This window comes from Siphateles boraxobius, unplaced genomic scaffold (assembly GCF_051911475.1).
Source record: "Siphateles boraxobius isolate OS27281-9 unplaced genomic scaffold, OSU_SipBor_1 57, whole genome shotgun sequence".
Lineage (NCBI taxonomy): Eukaryota > Metazoa > Chordata > Actinopteri > Cypriniformes > Leuciscidae > Siphateles > Siphateles boraxobius.
The window spans coordinates 523109-538202 of NW_027509183.1; the positions used below are offsets into that span (position 1 = coordinate 523109).

Genomic DNA, 15094 nt, shown 5'->3' on the forward strand with positions numbered 1-15094 from the left:
GAGATGCTCTTCTGCTTCAAGGTTTGGTGTGTTGTGTGTTCAGAGATGCTCTTCTGCTTCAAGGTTTGGTGTGTTGCGTGTTCAGAGATGTTCTTCTGCTTCAAGGTTTGGTGAGTTGTGTGTTCAGAGATGTTCTTCTGCTTCAAGGTTTGGTGTGTTGTGTGTTCAGAGATGCTCTTCTGCTTCAAGGTTTGGTGTGTTGTGTGTTCAGAGATGTTCTTCTGTTTCAAGGTTTGGTGTGTTGTGTGTTCAGAGATGCTCTTCTGCTTCCAGGTTTGGTGTGTTGTGTGTTCAGAGAATGCCTGATGCTCAGATTGAACTTCAGCAGATCGTCTTGATCATATTTACATGCCTCAATGCATTGAGTTGCTGCCATACGATTTGCTGATTAGATATTTGTGTTAATGAGTAGTTGAACAGGTGACCTAATAAAGTGTCTGGTTAGTGTATATAACATGGTATTTGCAGTGCTTCAAGGAATACTGTTATTTTCATGTTACATGTCCAAAGCATTACAATATTACCATGGTAGTTTTCGCCCATGCAGCCCTACTGTTGATTGTAGTATTGCAGGTGTATATCTTTCAGTTTAAACTCCTATGCAGGTCCCAGAATCGTCTGTCTCTCTTGGGTCTTTTTAAGATATTAAAAACCGATCTGCGTATAACACCACTGTAACATGCAGACATGAAATGGTAACACAGGAGCATGATGGGAATTGCTACAAAGACTGTACATGTTTCATTCAAATCAACACAACCACGCCGTTCCTCTCGAGACGGATGAACATCACACACACCCGGCAGATTGGGATGCATTTTTATACAAATATCTCACAGCAGAAGAGATGTGAGCGGAGCCTGGAGCGATTATCTGACTGATCAGCATCTTTAATATCTCAATAGTTTCTCCTGCACAGCACTGAGAGAAAATTCAAAACAAACGGAGACTTCTCTTTAAATCTACTTATGTCCTGAGAAAAAGATCGCAGTAATCTTACAAGAAATCACAAAACTGTCTCAAACTGTGCTCAGATTTGCCAAGATGCCAATTAAAAGTCAGAGATCTCTCTATAAACTCAAACATTTCTCATTTAAAGGTGCATTGTGTAATATTTAGGAGGATCTGTTGACAAAAAATGCAATATCATATACATAACTATGTTTTATATTAACAAGAAATAATATTCACAATAACATTGTTTTACTGAATAATTAAGTAAACCTAATTTCTTAATTTATCTTTGTAAAGAAACCTCATTGCGTAACATGCTACTCTCTGCTGTCTCGACGACGACATCTTCTCCCATTGGCCACCATAACTTCTGTTGGTTGCACTTCGCAACATCAACACTAGATGCCACTAAAAATTACACACTGCACCTTTAACACAAATCCACATTGATTTCATAGACTCATTTGTGGCTGTTTTTATTTCTCCACAGGACTTTTAGGAGAAACATCTGAGACACAGGTAAAATTCCAGAGCAGTGTTTTATTTTTGTATTATGTATGTAATATTAGAGTATTTATTAATATTTTGCTTTTATTTTATGCTTTTTGCTTTTATGAATTAGCTTTTATTTTAATATTTTCAGTTTTCATTTTAATTAGGTTTTAGCAATTTTATCAAGTGCTTTTTTAGTTAGTTTTTGTTGTTTTTTTAAATTGTTTTTTTTTTTTTTTTTTGACTTATTTTATTTTAGTTATCTAACATTTATATTTTATTTCAGCTTTATTTTACTGAACAAAACTTATGTTTAATAGTTTTAATTAACAACAACAACACTCTTCTAGAGCTATCAAATGGTCACCTGAGCAATGGAGAAAATCTTGGAGATTTTCTTGGAGAAAATCTAGTTTTAAACGATTTGTTGGACAAGACTAATTTTTCATAGTACACTACTGGTCAAAAACACTGATCAAGCACTATTTGAGTTTAAGTAGCCAAATGTAGTTGAGCGCCATGAATGTTGAAACCATAGATATATATACATAGATGCCATTAGTTGTTTCAATGGGTCGCTATCAGGTCAAAACCAGTCCGTGAAAACTCAAGAGCAAATTGTCTGAGCGTCTGCAACAGTTGTTTAATGCATGTATTAATATCTATATCTGCAATAGACTTCAGCAGATAATTTTGCTGAAATAACACAATACAAACAGATGGAGGCGTCAGCTAACCCAACATTAAAAAGTTACCATAGTTTGAAAACCTTTATTATTAAGTTACATATGCATATAAAAACACAAACCAGCACATTCTCAACTGTGAAGGTTATCCCATTTCTTCGGGAATTTAAATCTATAGGCGGTTTCACAACCAGAAGCTGTGCAGTGTTGTTGCATCATTGTGAGTAACGACACGCTGACTGTTCCAAGATGGTGGAAGCAGGCAAATGTGGATCTACATATACATATCTATGATTGAAACCATCAGTACAGTAAGTCTACCTGAAGGAGCGTCGTTCAGTCCTCATGTTTTTCTGCTTTTGTTTTTGCATCTCCTCCGCAGGTCATGGCTGGGGTTGGCGGGTATGAATGTTCAGATGCCTCCGTCTTCATTTCCATTTCCACAATTGTCCTCTTTCATCACTGAGCCAGTAGCCATTTACCTCCAAACATCACTTGAGTTTTCCCAGAGGAGCTCCGTCACAGGACCACAGGCCTGGCTTTGATCATCACAAAGACCCCAGAGTCTGTCAGGGGGACTGGTCTCTCTTTCACTCTTTCTTCAAATCTCTTGTTTTCCCCTGAGAAACGCTTGTCTCGAAGGACGAAAAGGGCCGTGGTGGTGAACAGTGAGGCAGAAGCGGTTTCTCCCAAGTAACAAACCAGATCGTTTTAGTCGTCTCTTCGTCACAGATTGGGTAAACTGAGAACATTTGTTTGTCACATTATGTCTTTGTTCAACATCATACACGTATTTATTATTCCCACTAGTCAAGGCTTTTTGCACCCAAAGCAATCGTATTTATATAATAATTTTCCCTCCACTTTCTGACCGTTTGATGCCATTGACTTGCATACGTTGTGTGTCAGAAGGTTGTTGGACGTTCGGAAACAAACCATTTTTACAGCTTAGTTTCAATAGATGGTGGTTTTACACAAGAATTGTGTAAAAATACTTTCTGTTCAAAAGTTTAAGGTCGGTAAGATATTAATGTTTTTGAAAGAAGTCTCTCCCATCACCAAGACTGCATTTATTTGATAATATAATAAATAAATATAATAATAAAATACAGTAAAAAAAGTAAATATTGTGAAATATTATTACAATTGAAAATAACTGTTTTCTATTGGAATCTATTTTAAACTGAAATTTATTCCTGTGATCAAAGCTGAATTATCCGCATCATTACTCCAGTCTTCAGTGTCACATGATCCTTCAGAAATCATTTTATGAAGATGATTTGCTGCTCAAAAAATAATTCTGATTATTATCAATGTTGAAAACATAGTTGTGCTTCATTTTTCACGTGATACATTTTCTTTTTCAGGATTCTTTGATGAATAGAAAGTTCAAAAGAGCCACATTTATTTGAAATAGAATCTTTTGTAACATTTTAAATGCTTTTACTGTCACTTTTGATCAATTTAATGCATCTTTGATTAAAAGTATTAATCTTTCTGACTTTTTATGTACACAAACAATGAGAAATTTCCCAAATCCCCCTTTATTTCATTAGTCCGTGCAGAGACGTCAGCTGTTAATGCTCTCAGGGCCTTCCGACGGTAATCAACATTAATTTCACACTGAATGAGCATGGAATTGTTACCAAACTACAAATCCAATTTGTCCAATATAATCAGTCCATGTAGCCTCCTAATTGTCATGCGTTTAATGTTTCCTCTAATCAGTAATTGACTGACAGTAGAATATCGGTCTCACTGTTTCAGTGTGATCTGGCGATGTGTTAAATTTGTTACTAAAAATATCTTTTAGTCTGTGATGCTGACATATTATGATGTGTTTGATGACAGACTTTTAGTATTTGGACTTGCTGAGATTTCTACCGCTTTCTCTTTCTCTAGCTGTGTTTACACAGGTCAGTTTTGTATATAAACAGCAAAAATCCCATTTAATTTAATATTTGTAATATCAATTGTATAATTGAAATTGAATACATTTTGCACTACTGATGTCATCAGCGTGAATAATAAATGTGATATGTTACATTCTTACAATGCCGTGAAAGTATACTAATTTATGAGTTGCACGATAAGTTGTATTGCACAGGAAATTGTCGAAATGTTTTAATATTTATGTACATAATCAGTATCAGGAATGCAATGTGGGATTGGTGCATCCCTAAAACTAATGCATAGATATGATAAGTTCTTCTAATTTCATATAATAGCAAATATTGTCGTGTTAAATGAACATGCCAGTTTTAGAGTAGCCTAATTTACACATGCAAGTCAGCCTAGAAGTATTGACTTGAAAAGATAGGAGAACCTCACATAAAGGGCTGATTTGAGCAGAAAATCATAACTTGGCCCTTTAGCTTCCAGTGTTTTTCTCTCTGATGAAATCAGACATGAAGTCTATGCAAACAGGATGGATGTCACAGCTAAACTTTGCAATATATAATAATAGCCAGTGAAGAAATCCGTGAAAGCAGATCTCGGGCCCTTGTGTCTTCTGAGATCATTATGTCCCATTATGTCTCTCAGGGCTGCTCACCGCAGCAGCGTTCGCCTTCAGCTGTATTTCAAGGTGGAAAAAAGGAAAGCTCTCCTTTATGAGAATAATTTATCACTATTAGAACAGTGCCTCTCCAGAAAACAGGCTCAAACGCTTTTCCAAAAGAATTATGTATCAGAAATTAAGAATGCAGTGGTTTGCCAGAGCGCTCCAGCCCGTGGGGAACCATTTACGGCCCTCGAAAGAACCCGCGCTGCCAGGACGGCGTAATAAAACATTTGTGCTTCTAAGCCGCTCAGAATGGCTCTCGTTTTCCTTCCTGTCAGCGAGAAACATGGTATAAACACGGCCGTGTGTGCGTCGCCTGTAAATGCTTTCATAATTCATATCGGTGCAACTGGAAGTTGTTTTGGAGATCTTCAGCTTTGTGTGGATAATATATCGCTGGTCTGCAGGTAGATTTGTTTAGTTAATAGCTTGATGTTGGAATTACTGGATCATAAATATATATCTTTCTTTGGAGTGCTCTTAGTCATAGTTTTATATGTCCTTCATGTTGCTGAAAGTAAAACCTGATTCTTTTTTAAACGTATAGTTCACCCAAAAAACAAAATTCTGTCTTTATTTACTCACCCTAAAGTCTTTCCAAACCTGTATGCATGCATTTCTTCTGCAGAACACCAAAAAAGTAGTTAGTTACTCAACAGTTTTGGTTCCCATTGACTTCCATTTGTATTTTTTGTCAATAAGAACCAAATCTGTTTGGTTACCAACATTCTTAAACATTTTTTCTTTTATGTTCCACAGAACAAAGTCATACAGGTTTGAAAGGACATGACAATTATAATTTATTTTATAATTTATTTTTATTTTAATATATACTGAAGAAGAAGAAGAAGAAGAAGAAGAAGAAGAAATATATATATATATATAACTTGTTATTTTGTCTTGTTTTCCAGGACAAATATCTAAACTTTCTTGAATCAAGATACCAGTACATTAACTTGAGAAGCAAACTGACCAAAGATATTAAGTCTTGTGTTTTGAACACTTAATATTCAACAATATTATTGATCTGTCTGCATTGACAGCATTATAAGGGAACTGAACTGAGTTGGACGATGTCATCACTGTTTTCTCCAGAGCGGCTGTATATATAAATTAACTTTTTTCAACAAAAATGAAACATCATTGAACTTATGATGCCATTTTCTTCTAGATTTGCTGTGCAGACGAAACAAAAGTTATTTCATTATTTTCCTGTTATAAAAGTAAAGCTGCTTTGAAACAATCTGTTGACTTTACTTTAAAAAATGTACAAAAAGGATTATGCTATGCTAATAAAGTTTATTTTTCTAACCCCATTGGCAAATGTTTTTTTCTCTCTCTTGTTTTAAAGGGATGATTCACCCAAAAATGAAAATTTGTCATCATTTACTCAACCTCACGTTGTTCCGAACATGAATGAGTTTCTTTTGAACACAAAAGAAGATATTTTAAAGAATGTTGGTAATCAGACACATTGACGGTACCCATTGACTTCCATAGTATTTTATTTTCCTACTATGGAAGTCAATTAGTGCATGCAGTCAAATGTCTGGTTACCAACATTCATTTAAAATATCTTTGATGATAGGCTACAATTTTCATTTTTTAGGAAACTATCTCTTTAAGCTTAAACCCACCACATTTTGATTGATTTTCTCAGAAAACGACTTAATATCTTGTCATTTTGTTTGTATCTTTATTTAAGAATGTTTCGATAATTGTACAATATTTTTTTTGCGGTATATCCCTTTAAATGATGATGTTGTTTTTGGTCAGTTTGGCGTAATAGTAAATGAAACTGAAGATTGCAATGCAGTATGTTTGCAAAACTGTGCAAATGTAGATTGTATTCCCTGTTTTACCTATTTTCTGTTTTACACCAACAATTGTCATAATCAGGCCAGTTTACACCAAGAACGATGACTGATTGGCTGTCAGTGTTTTTATCGTTCATCAGCTGGAAAAAGTCATTCCAACTATACTGTTCATTATCATTATAGTTGTGGTGTAGACTCATAGAACTAGAATAATGAATAAAACGTTATAGTTATTGTTAAAGGGAGTGTGAATGCGGCTTTAGTGTTTGTTAAATGATTTGAACAACCTCATAACCCTAACTGCTGTCCTTTTTGCATTCTCCATAAAATGTTAAAATATGCTTTTGTTTGCATTCCATACAACTTTTGTGACATTTTGCACTGTTGAGTGGTAATGTTGGTGGCAAGCCCCCTCTGTAGTGCACTAGATGAACTGCTCCGTTGAGTGCTTGGATCTGTGATACAGAGACACAGGATTGTGGATCTTCTCTGCCGTCAGCTGCTAATGAGAGATTTACTCGCATGTTCTTTAGTTTGATGCTGTAAATCACCAAAAGGAGTTTGTATTATACCATCTGAGTTTGTGTCTTGTTAGATTAGTCTTAAAGGGATAATTCACCCAAAAGATTAATATTCTGTCATCATTTACTCACACTTTATTTTTGGAACGTAACGGAATCAACATAACATTGTACCCTGTTGACTTTCAATGTATATGAACAACATCATTTTTCTAAATATTTTTTCCTGTGTTCCACAAACTATAGTTTTGAATTGCATGAGGATTGTACAAAGATAAATGACGACAGATTTTTCATTTTTGGATGAACTGTTACAGCAAGTGTGATCAAGTAAGATTGTGGTTTGCAGTTCTTTTACATTTTACAAAAAATACTTATGGACCGTTATGGACAAAAAATACTATCACGATTTCTTTTTCAACAATATTTTGCAATTTCAATTTAATCATGTTTTTGAAACAATATTTTGTTACACACACACTTGTCTATATAATTCTTTGGAAGCCGTGACAGCGCATGACACCGGCTTTATTGGCTTTATATTTGTGGGCACCATGTCTTTGCATAAATGCAGTGATGGCCTTTGCTATGTTTCACTTGAGACGGGCCTGGTAACAGAAGGTTATCACGTCACGCGAAACCGGGGTCTCTGTGTGAGTTTTGTTTTTAATATACATAAAGGATAGCTAGTTAAGCTATATTATGAGCAAGAGTGATGTTTTCCCGAATGTCAGCATGTTTGCAAACGTCATATTGTTTTTATACAACAGTTCAATAAACTGGAAGTTAATAGGTGACTTACATTTTAGACTGTTTTTGCTCTATTTTGCCAATAAAAATGATTTCAAACAAATCCAAGTCCGAGCAACACAGTGATGTTTCGTTCCTGAATGAATCAGCCGTTTTGAACGAATCATATGACTGAATGATTCAGTGACTCACTTGTTAAGACAATGAGTTGGTAGTTTAGTTTCATATTTAAAAGTATTATTTCATCTTGGTTAAAGAGACAGGATGCATTTATAAATAGACTAGTTATTACGAGTGAAATATGAGAGAACATTGTTGAATATAACAGAGATAATAAGTAATTGCAGTCGCAATGCATAAAATGCTTGTCCTTTTTTTCTCATATAGGGGGCTCCAACTGTTTCTTGGCCTCCGGATTGCAAAGGCCGATTTGATCAACACGCAGGATTTGAGGAATCATTCAAACGCTGCAGGGCGATCCAGTTAACAGTTAAGTATGAACTTGGCTTAGCAAAGACTACTAATTATTGCATTGGGTTGGAAGTGTTTAGTGGCGCTGAAGTGGCCACATACCCAAACACAAATCCTCAAAGCCTGTTGGGATTTCTTCGCAGAAAGGAAGCCTCGAAGTCACGCTTCTGTTTACAAACAGACATGTCTCTGAAAAGCGAAAGGATACACCTGGACGTCTTCGAAGGACACCCTTCCCGCTGAATGGACGCAGAAATCCTCCTCATTGTATTTTCTGCTACATTTCGGATGCTAAATTCATGAGGGAAAGGAGTTCGAAAGAAAGAAAGTCTGGCCTCAATAAACATGCGAGTCGTCGTCCATTCAGGCGGCGAGGAGCGTATTGTTTGTTTGCTATGGCCTGGTTTCCAGAGACCCCAAGAGTGGCCCAGTGAAGAGGGTTCAGAGAACAATGGTGCTCCTCATTGAACGGGGCGAGGACTGAACACCCTTTCTGGAAGTATGGCCCGGCCCGGCCGCTCTCTGCTCACGGATGAGTGACAGCTGAATCGCTGGGCAAGTTTTTCCCAAGCACGGGCTCATAGAGCTTCACTGCACAGGCCGAGTATGTGTGTGTTTGAGTGAGCGAGTGGAACTAGGATGAAAACGTGTGTGTGTGTGTGTGTTCAGGCTGCAGCTGCGGATCTGGGAGGTCCTTTGCCATTGTCAGCCACACACAATGGTAAGAGGAGCAAGAGATGTTTCTTTACAAAGCAACTGCACTCGCTGCCACAGAGCGCCGAGCGCCAGGAGAAAAGAATAAAGATGTCATTGATGTACAAAGAGGCTGCATGTGATGACTCATGTGAATCTGAGACGCTCACTGACTCAAACACACACTCGCAGAGAGGTGCGTCTGCAAACACTAATCCATAAGGAACGTACTTGGCCTTTTTCTTTCTTTGATTAAAGATGATTTTTGGAACTTAGTATTAGTTTAGAAGTAAAAGCTACTTTGAAAGCAAAGCCTTAATTTTACCGTGCCAATTTAAATGTTAAAATACTTTCTCATATCACAATTTATGTAATGTATATATATTTATTTATTAGATTTTGCTTTGATTTAAACTTTTATAAACCACTATATGTTATTTTATTTATATATGCTATCGTTCAAAAGTTATGGGTTTTAATGTTTTGAAAGAGGTCTCTTATGCTCACCAATCCTGCATTTCTTTTGATCAAAAATACAGTAATAGAATTTAAAACAAATGTTTTCTATTTGAATATATCTTCAAATGTAATTTATTCCGGTGATCAAAGCTGAATTTTCAGTATCATTACTCCAGTCTTCAGTATCACATGCTCTATACGAAATCATTCGAATAACTAAATATTTTATGTTAAAATGCTTTCTCATATTGCAATTTAATATGCAAACTCAACTATGTTTTTGGGGCAGGACTACCCGTTATTCGACCTGTTGGAGACGGATGAGTGTTTGGAAGACCTGTATGAAAAACATCATTATTTTATCAATTATGCGCTGCAGAAATTACATAATTAAGATATAAAAGACTAAACAAATAATTTGTACCTCAAAAAACAACTCATCCAAAGCAGAAAACACTGTCATCATTTGCTCACCATTATTTTGTTTCTTCTATAGAAACACAAAGTTTAGCAGACCGTTTCATGCATGGTTTTTTTTCCATACAATAAAAGCATCACTAGCTGTCAAGCTCCAAATGTATCCTAAAAAAGTATTCTATAAAACTCCTGTGCTATATTCCAATTCTTCTGAATTCATACGATAGTTTTGTGTAAAAAAACAACAACAGACTGCCGTTATTCGCTCAAACTTTGCTCTTTGTTGCAGCTCTCACATGTCATTCGCCCTTCTGCATGTTCTTACTTGGGACGTCACAAGACACATGAAAGACGCCGTTCGACATCAAACCTGGTTTTCACCAGCTCAGGTATGATTACTGAGGTTTAAGAACTGTGACAGAGGGAAGATACCTGTCCAACTGCTCATTAACACAAATATCTAATCAGCCAATCGTATTGCACTCCTGTCAGCTGAGAACAGAAAACAGAGGCTACAATTTACACAGACTCACCAAAACTGGACAATACAAGATTGGACAACATTGCCTTGTCTGACGAGTCTGTATTTCTGCTGCAACATTCAGATGAGGGTCAGATTCAGAATTTGGCGTAAACCACATGAAAGCATGGATCATCCTGTCTTGAATCAGAGGTTCATGCTGCTGCTGCTGTAATGGTGTTATATATTTTCTTGGCTCACTTTGGGCCTCTTGGTACCAACTAAGCATGGCTTAAACGCCACAGTCTACCTGACTATTGTTGCGGACCATCTCCATCTCTTTATGACCACAATAGACAATCTTCTGACCCTAACACACATGTCGCAAAGCTCAAATCATCTCAAACTGGTTTCTTGAACATGACCGTGAGTTCACTAAACTCAGACGGCCTCCACCATCACAGATCTCAATCCAATAGAACAGCTTCGGGATGTGGAGGAACGAGAGATTTACATCATGGATGTGAAGCTGATAAATCTGCAGAAACTGAGTGATGCTTTCATGACAATATGGACCAAAATCCCTGAGGAATGTTTCCAGCACCTTGTTAAATCTGTGCCATGAAAATATAAGGCAGTTCTGGAGGCAAAAGGGGTTCAACCCAGTACTAGCAATGTGTAGACTACCTAATAAAGTGGCTGTTGAGTGTGTGTTATACTGTACAACATATAAATATGTTGTTTATCTTATGCATGTTTTTTTTTTAATTTCCATATTTATCGCTCTGTAAGGGTTGTAGGAACTATTTGGACAGCAGAGGGGCAAACTGACATGGGTGTTGCAAAAGTAATTGGACAAATGTAGAAATTTCTAAGTGTTTTCTCCACCCGAGACTCAAGCATGCTGCTCAAGTAAAATTCTTTCCCTAAAACCATAAACCACTCAGAAACATGAAGTGCATTTCTCCAGCTTTTTTTTTTTTATGGTTCTTCTTATTGTGCTGCTTTCGCCGTTACCCAGGTGATGTATGCTGTGGTTCTCCATCGGCCCGTCCTGACCTCAATGCAGCTCCATGGATCAGCACCAGCCTAATAGCAGAGGCAGCGGCGCATGGCCTTTAAGTGTGCGTGGGATAAAGTTCAGGTGTCAGTAGTTCAACTGATTTATAATGGCGAGGCGCATCTTGATTAAGTGCTGATGTCACCGGATTCCTCAGCGCTCATTTGCCGAATCAAGCCGTGCAGATCCAACAAACAAGACAAATGGTCGAGTGAGTTGTGGTAACCTTTGTGTTTCCCTTTCAGGCTTCATCCAATCATGTGCCAGCGGAAGTGCAGCGCTCTCCGATTTGTTTTATTTATGGCTTTGCTCCTCGCGTAATGCGCAGGGACTTTGGGCGGGAAGCACATACAAATGAGCCGTGTGTTTTCATGCACGTGTGTGTTTTCTGCTCCGCAGACCTGTCACGCAGACAATAATCAGCCATTTTTTAAAAAAACCTCGTTCTCCTCTAACTATCACCCCGCTATTCCCGTGTAGACAGACAACTCATCAACGTGTCGGTGTCTGCTGCCGTCAACGTTCAATTATTCTTCCCCTTCCTAAAGCTCCTACAAAGAATACATCACAGGCTCATTCGAGGGGGGAAGTATGAAAATACAGCAGCGACACCGATCGGTTGCCGGCAGTGTCATTTGTGAATAAACAGCATGTCAGTCTGACTGTTTTTTTCCTCTGGTTGCAGACAGGCCTGTCAGATCCTGGAGGAGAGACACCTTTCTCCTGACAGCTGGAGATAACCAGAGCACCATCACACCACTTCACCAGTTCGACTCACGCCGAGGCCTGGTCACTGATGATGACCCTGCTAACACGGATTAGAGCGGGTCAGTTTTTTTTTAATACAGTCTTTATTGTTTTCTAACCTGTTTATTGAAGACTGATGTTAAATGGATAGTTCTCCCAAAAATGAAAATGCATAAAAGACAGACTGGAAAGCAATTTGATTTGACTGTAGTTTACATATTTTTAAAGCGATGGTTCACCCAAAAATGAAAATTCTGTCATCATTTACACACCCTCAAGTTGTTCCAAACCTGTATGAGTTTCTTTGTTATGTTGAACACAAAAGAAAGTATTTTGAAGAATGTAGACGGTGGATGGGCCTCATTAGTATGGAAAAGAAAATAATTTGGAAGTCAATGGTTCCCCACAACTGTTTGGTTACCAACATTCTTCAAAATATTTTCTCTTGTATTCAGCGGAAGAAGGAAACTCATACAGGTTTGGAACAACTTGAGGGTGAGTAAATGATGACAGAATTTTCATTGTTGGGTGAACTATCCCTAAGAACTACATTCAAATCAGTAAACTGGTTTTTAGCTTGTCTTTTAGGTTATGTTGCCTAAGAGTAGTTGCGTTACATTAGAAAATTATGAAATTTAACCATGTGAAAAATTCGCAGCATTCTTTATTAAAAAATTGGTTTTTACAGAAATAATATACTTTAAAAGAATACACAAGTGTGAGCTAAATGTAATGTTTGGACACTTAATTGCATGTTATTTGCAATCAAATTAAAATGTATTATAGTTTAAATTTAGCCTATATTAAACGCAATTAGCTGAACTTTAGAATGCTTTTTTTTGCGGTTGACCAACTTAAGTACATGTATGTAATTTTATAATTAATTCTAGTGTCTTTGAATATTGCTAAAGCTGAATGTATTGACCAGCATTTATGGTAAACTCAAATATTCATCAATGTCATTTCTAGTGAAACTTGAATGTCATGCATTTAAATTTGTGATTACACGTTTTTAATGATGAAGTTGCAATTTAATACACAAAATATACTAACTTGTACTGTAATATCAAATAACACTGCAGTTTTAGCTTTACATTTATTCATTTTGCAGACGCTTTTATCCAAAGCGTCTTACAATTGAGGAATACAGCAACAACGAGTTATCGTGAAGAGGCAAACAAACAGTGCAGAAGTGCTAAAAATACAAAGTTTCAGACATTGCTTAGAGTATTTAAAACTCTTTAATTGCTTAGAGAGATTTAAAATGTACTTTAAAACTTTTAATTTGGCATTATTACAAAATGTGTTTAAGTGTAGTGTGTTAATCATATTCATTAAAGTGAACTTTTAGACTTATAAAACCTTTATTTCATTAATATTATCTGCAGATACAGTTTTTAAAATATATATATATTTAAGATCTGTACACGTTCAATACAATTAAGCACTTCTTTTTCACAAGGGCATGCATCATCTTACAATACATAAAGTATTATTAATACAAACAGATAGTTGGGATTTTCGTCTCAAGTGAAATTTGTCAGAAAGATGCGGAGAGGACTCGCCACTTAAACGCTCCCGTTTGGCTCCCATTGTCCTGTCTGGAGATGGGAATGACTAATTGGTCATAATTGTTGGTAATTCCCCATGCGTCCGTCTCCTTTAGGCCATTCCTGTGTGGTCAAGAAGGAGATATCCGTTATTGATGTGACAACGCAAAATTGAAAACCTTTGGCGGCGCGTCAACCTCTAATTAATCGCTCTAATTTCATCTCACCACGGCTCTTCAGCCATCAAATGAATGCGATTACGGTGGCGAGAGCCATTTTGTTGCTCAAGCACAGGAGGTTACTCATGCTAATTAGCGGCTAGCCTGGAGAAGACAAGGGCCTGAGGGTCGGCCAGAAGAGTCCTAAATAGAGCTAAACGGTCACATAATGACCTCAGGAACACGTAGCCATGCTCGTTCTCATTTTCATAATGTATTACACTCAAGTCCACTTGGACACAATGGGGCAAGAGGCGATTAGCAAACGCTGGCCTCAACCTTGAGGCCGTGCAAACTGATACTTAGCCTCCGTTGAGTCACACGGCGCTCATGTTAATGAATTTTGGTCTCATAAACTGGTCATTATATGAAATGGACGCCTAGTTTGATATTTAAAGTTCATTTTTAAACATGTCTATCTGAAAAAAATTTGTGTTAATACATTTATAGACTCCATTGGGATATAATATGCCTGTTAGAAAATGAACTGTTTAATTTGAGATTACAAAACACAAGGACAATTTAATGCTGATATTTCTACTATTGAAAAGTGTCCACTATTAAGTTACAATATTATCATATATGCATCTACTATGCAAGTTCATGATGACAGAATTGACATTTTAAAATCTTCCCATACTGACAAACATAACGTAACATACTGTAGAAAAACATAAGATAATGTGTTCAAAAGATTAGTTTTCTTGTTTTTTTTACAGAAATTTATACTTTTATTCTTCAAGGATGCATTAAATTGATCAAAAGCAACGGAAATGACATTTTGAATGTTACAAAACATTTCTATTTCAAATAAATGCTGTTCTTTTGAACTTTTTCAAAAAAACCAAATTGTATCACTATTTCCACAAAAATCTGAAGCAACACAACTGTTTTCAACATTGATAATAATCATAAATGTTTCTTTGGCAGCAATAATCATATTAGAATGATTTCTGAAGGATCATGTGACACTGACGACTGAATTAATGATGCTGAAAATTCACCTTTGATCACAGGGTATAAATTACATTTCAATTCAAATTTATTTGTATAGCACTTTTCACAATACACATTGTCTCAAAGCAGCTTTACAGAAAGTGCATTTCGGAAATGTACATAGAAAAATACAGTTAGTTAATCAAGTAGTAATTTATGGCATAACATATCGCCGGCTTTTAGTTGTCTCTTCACAGGCGTCGAGTCGTCTCTTCACAGGCGTTGGGGCATCTGAAGTCT

The 15094-nt window shown here is 36.6% G+C and overlaps 1 long non-coding RNA gene across 1 annotated transcript; it reads left to right on the forward strand.

Moving 5' to 3' along the window:
* Positions 1 to 2519: 2519 nt before the first annotated feature.
* Positions 2520 to 9104, forward strand: LOC143715204 (uncharacterized). Its single transcript, XR_013195683.1, has 3 exons — positions 2520 to 2869; positions 8171 to 8272; positions 8398 to 9104. It is a non-coding gene; the product is annotated as an uncharacterized LOC143715204 (long non-coding RNA).
* Positions 9105 to 15094: the final 5990 nt, after the last annotated feature.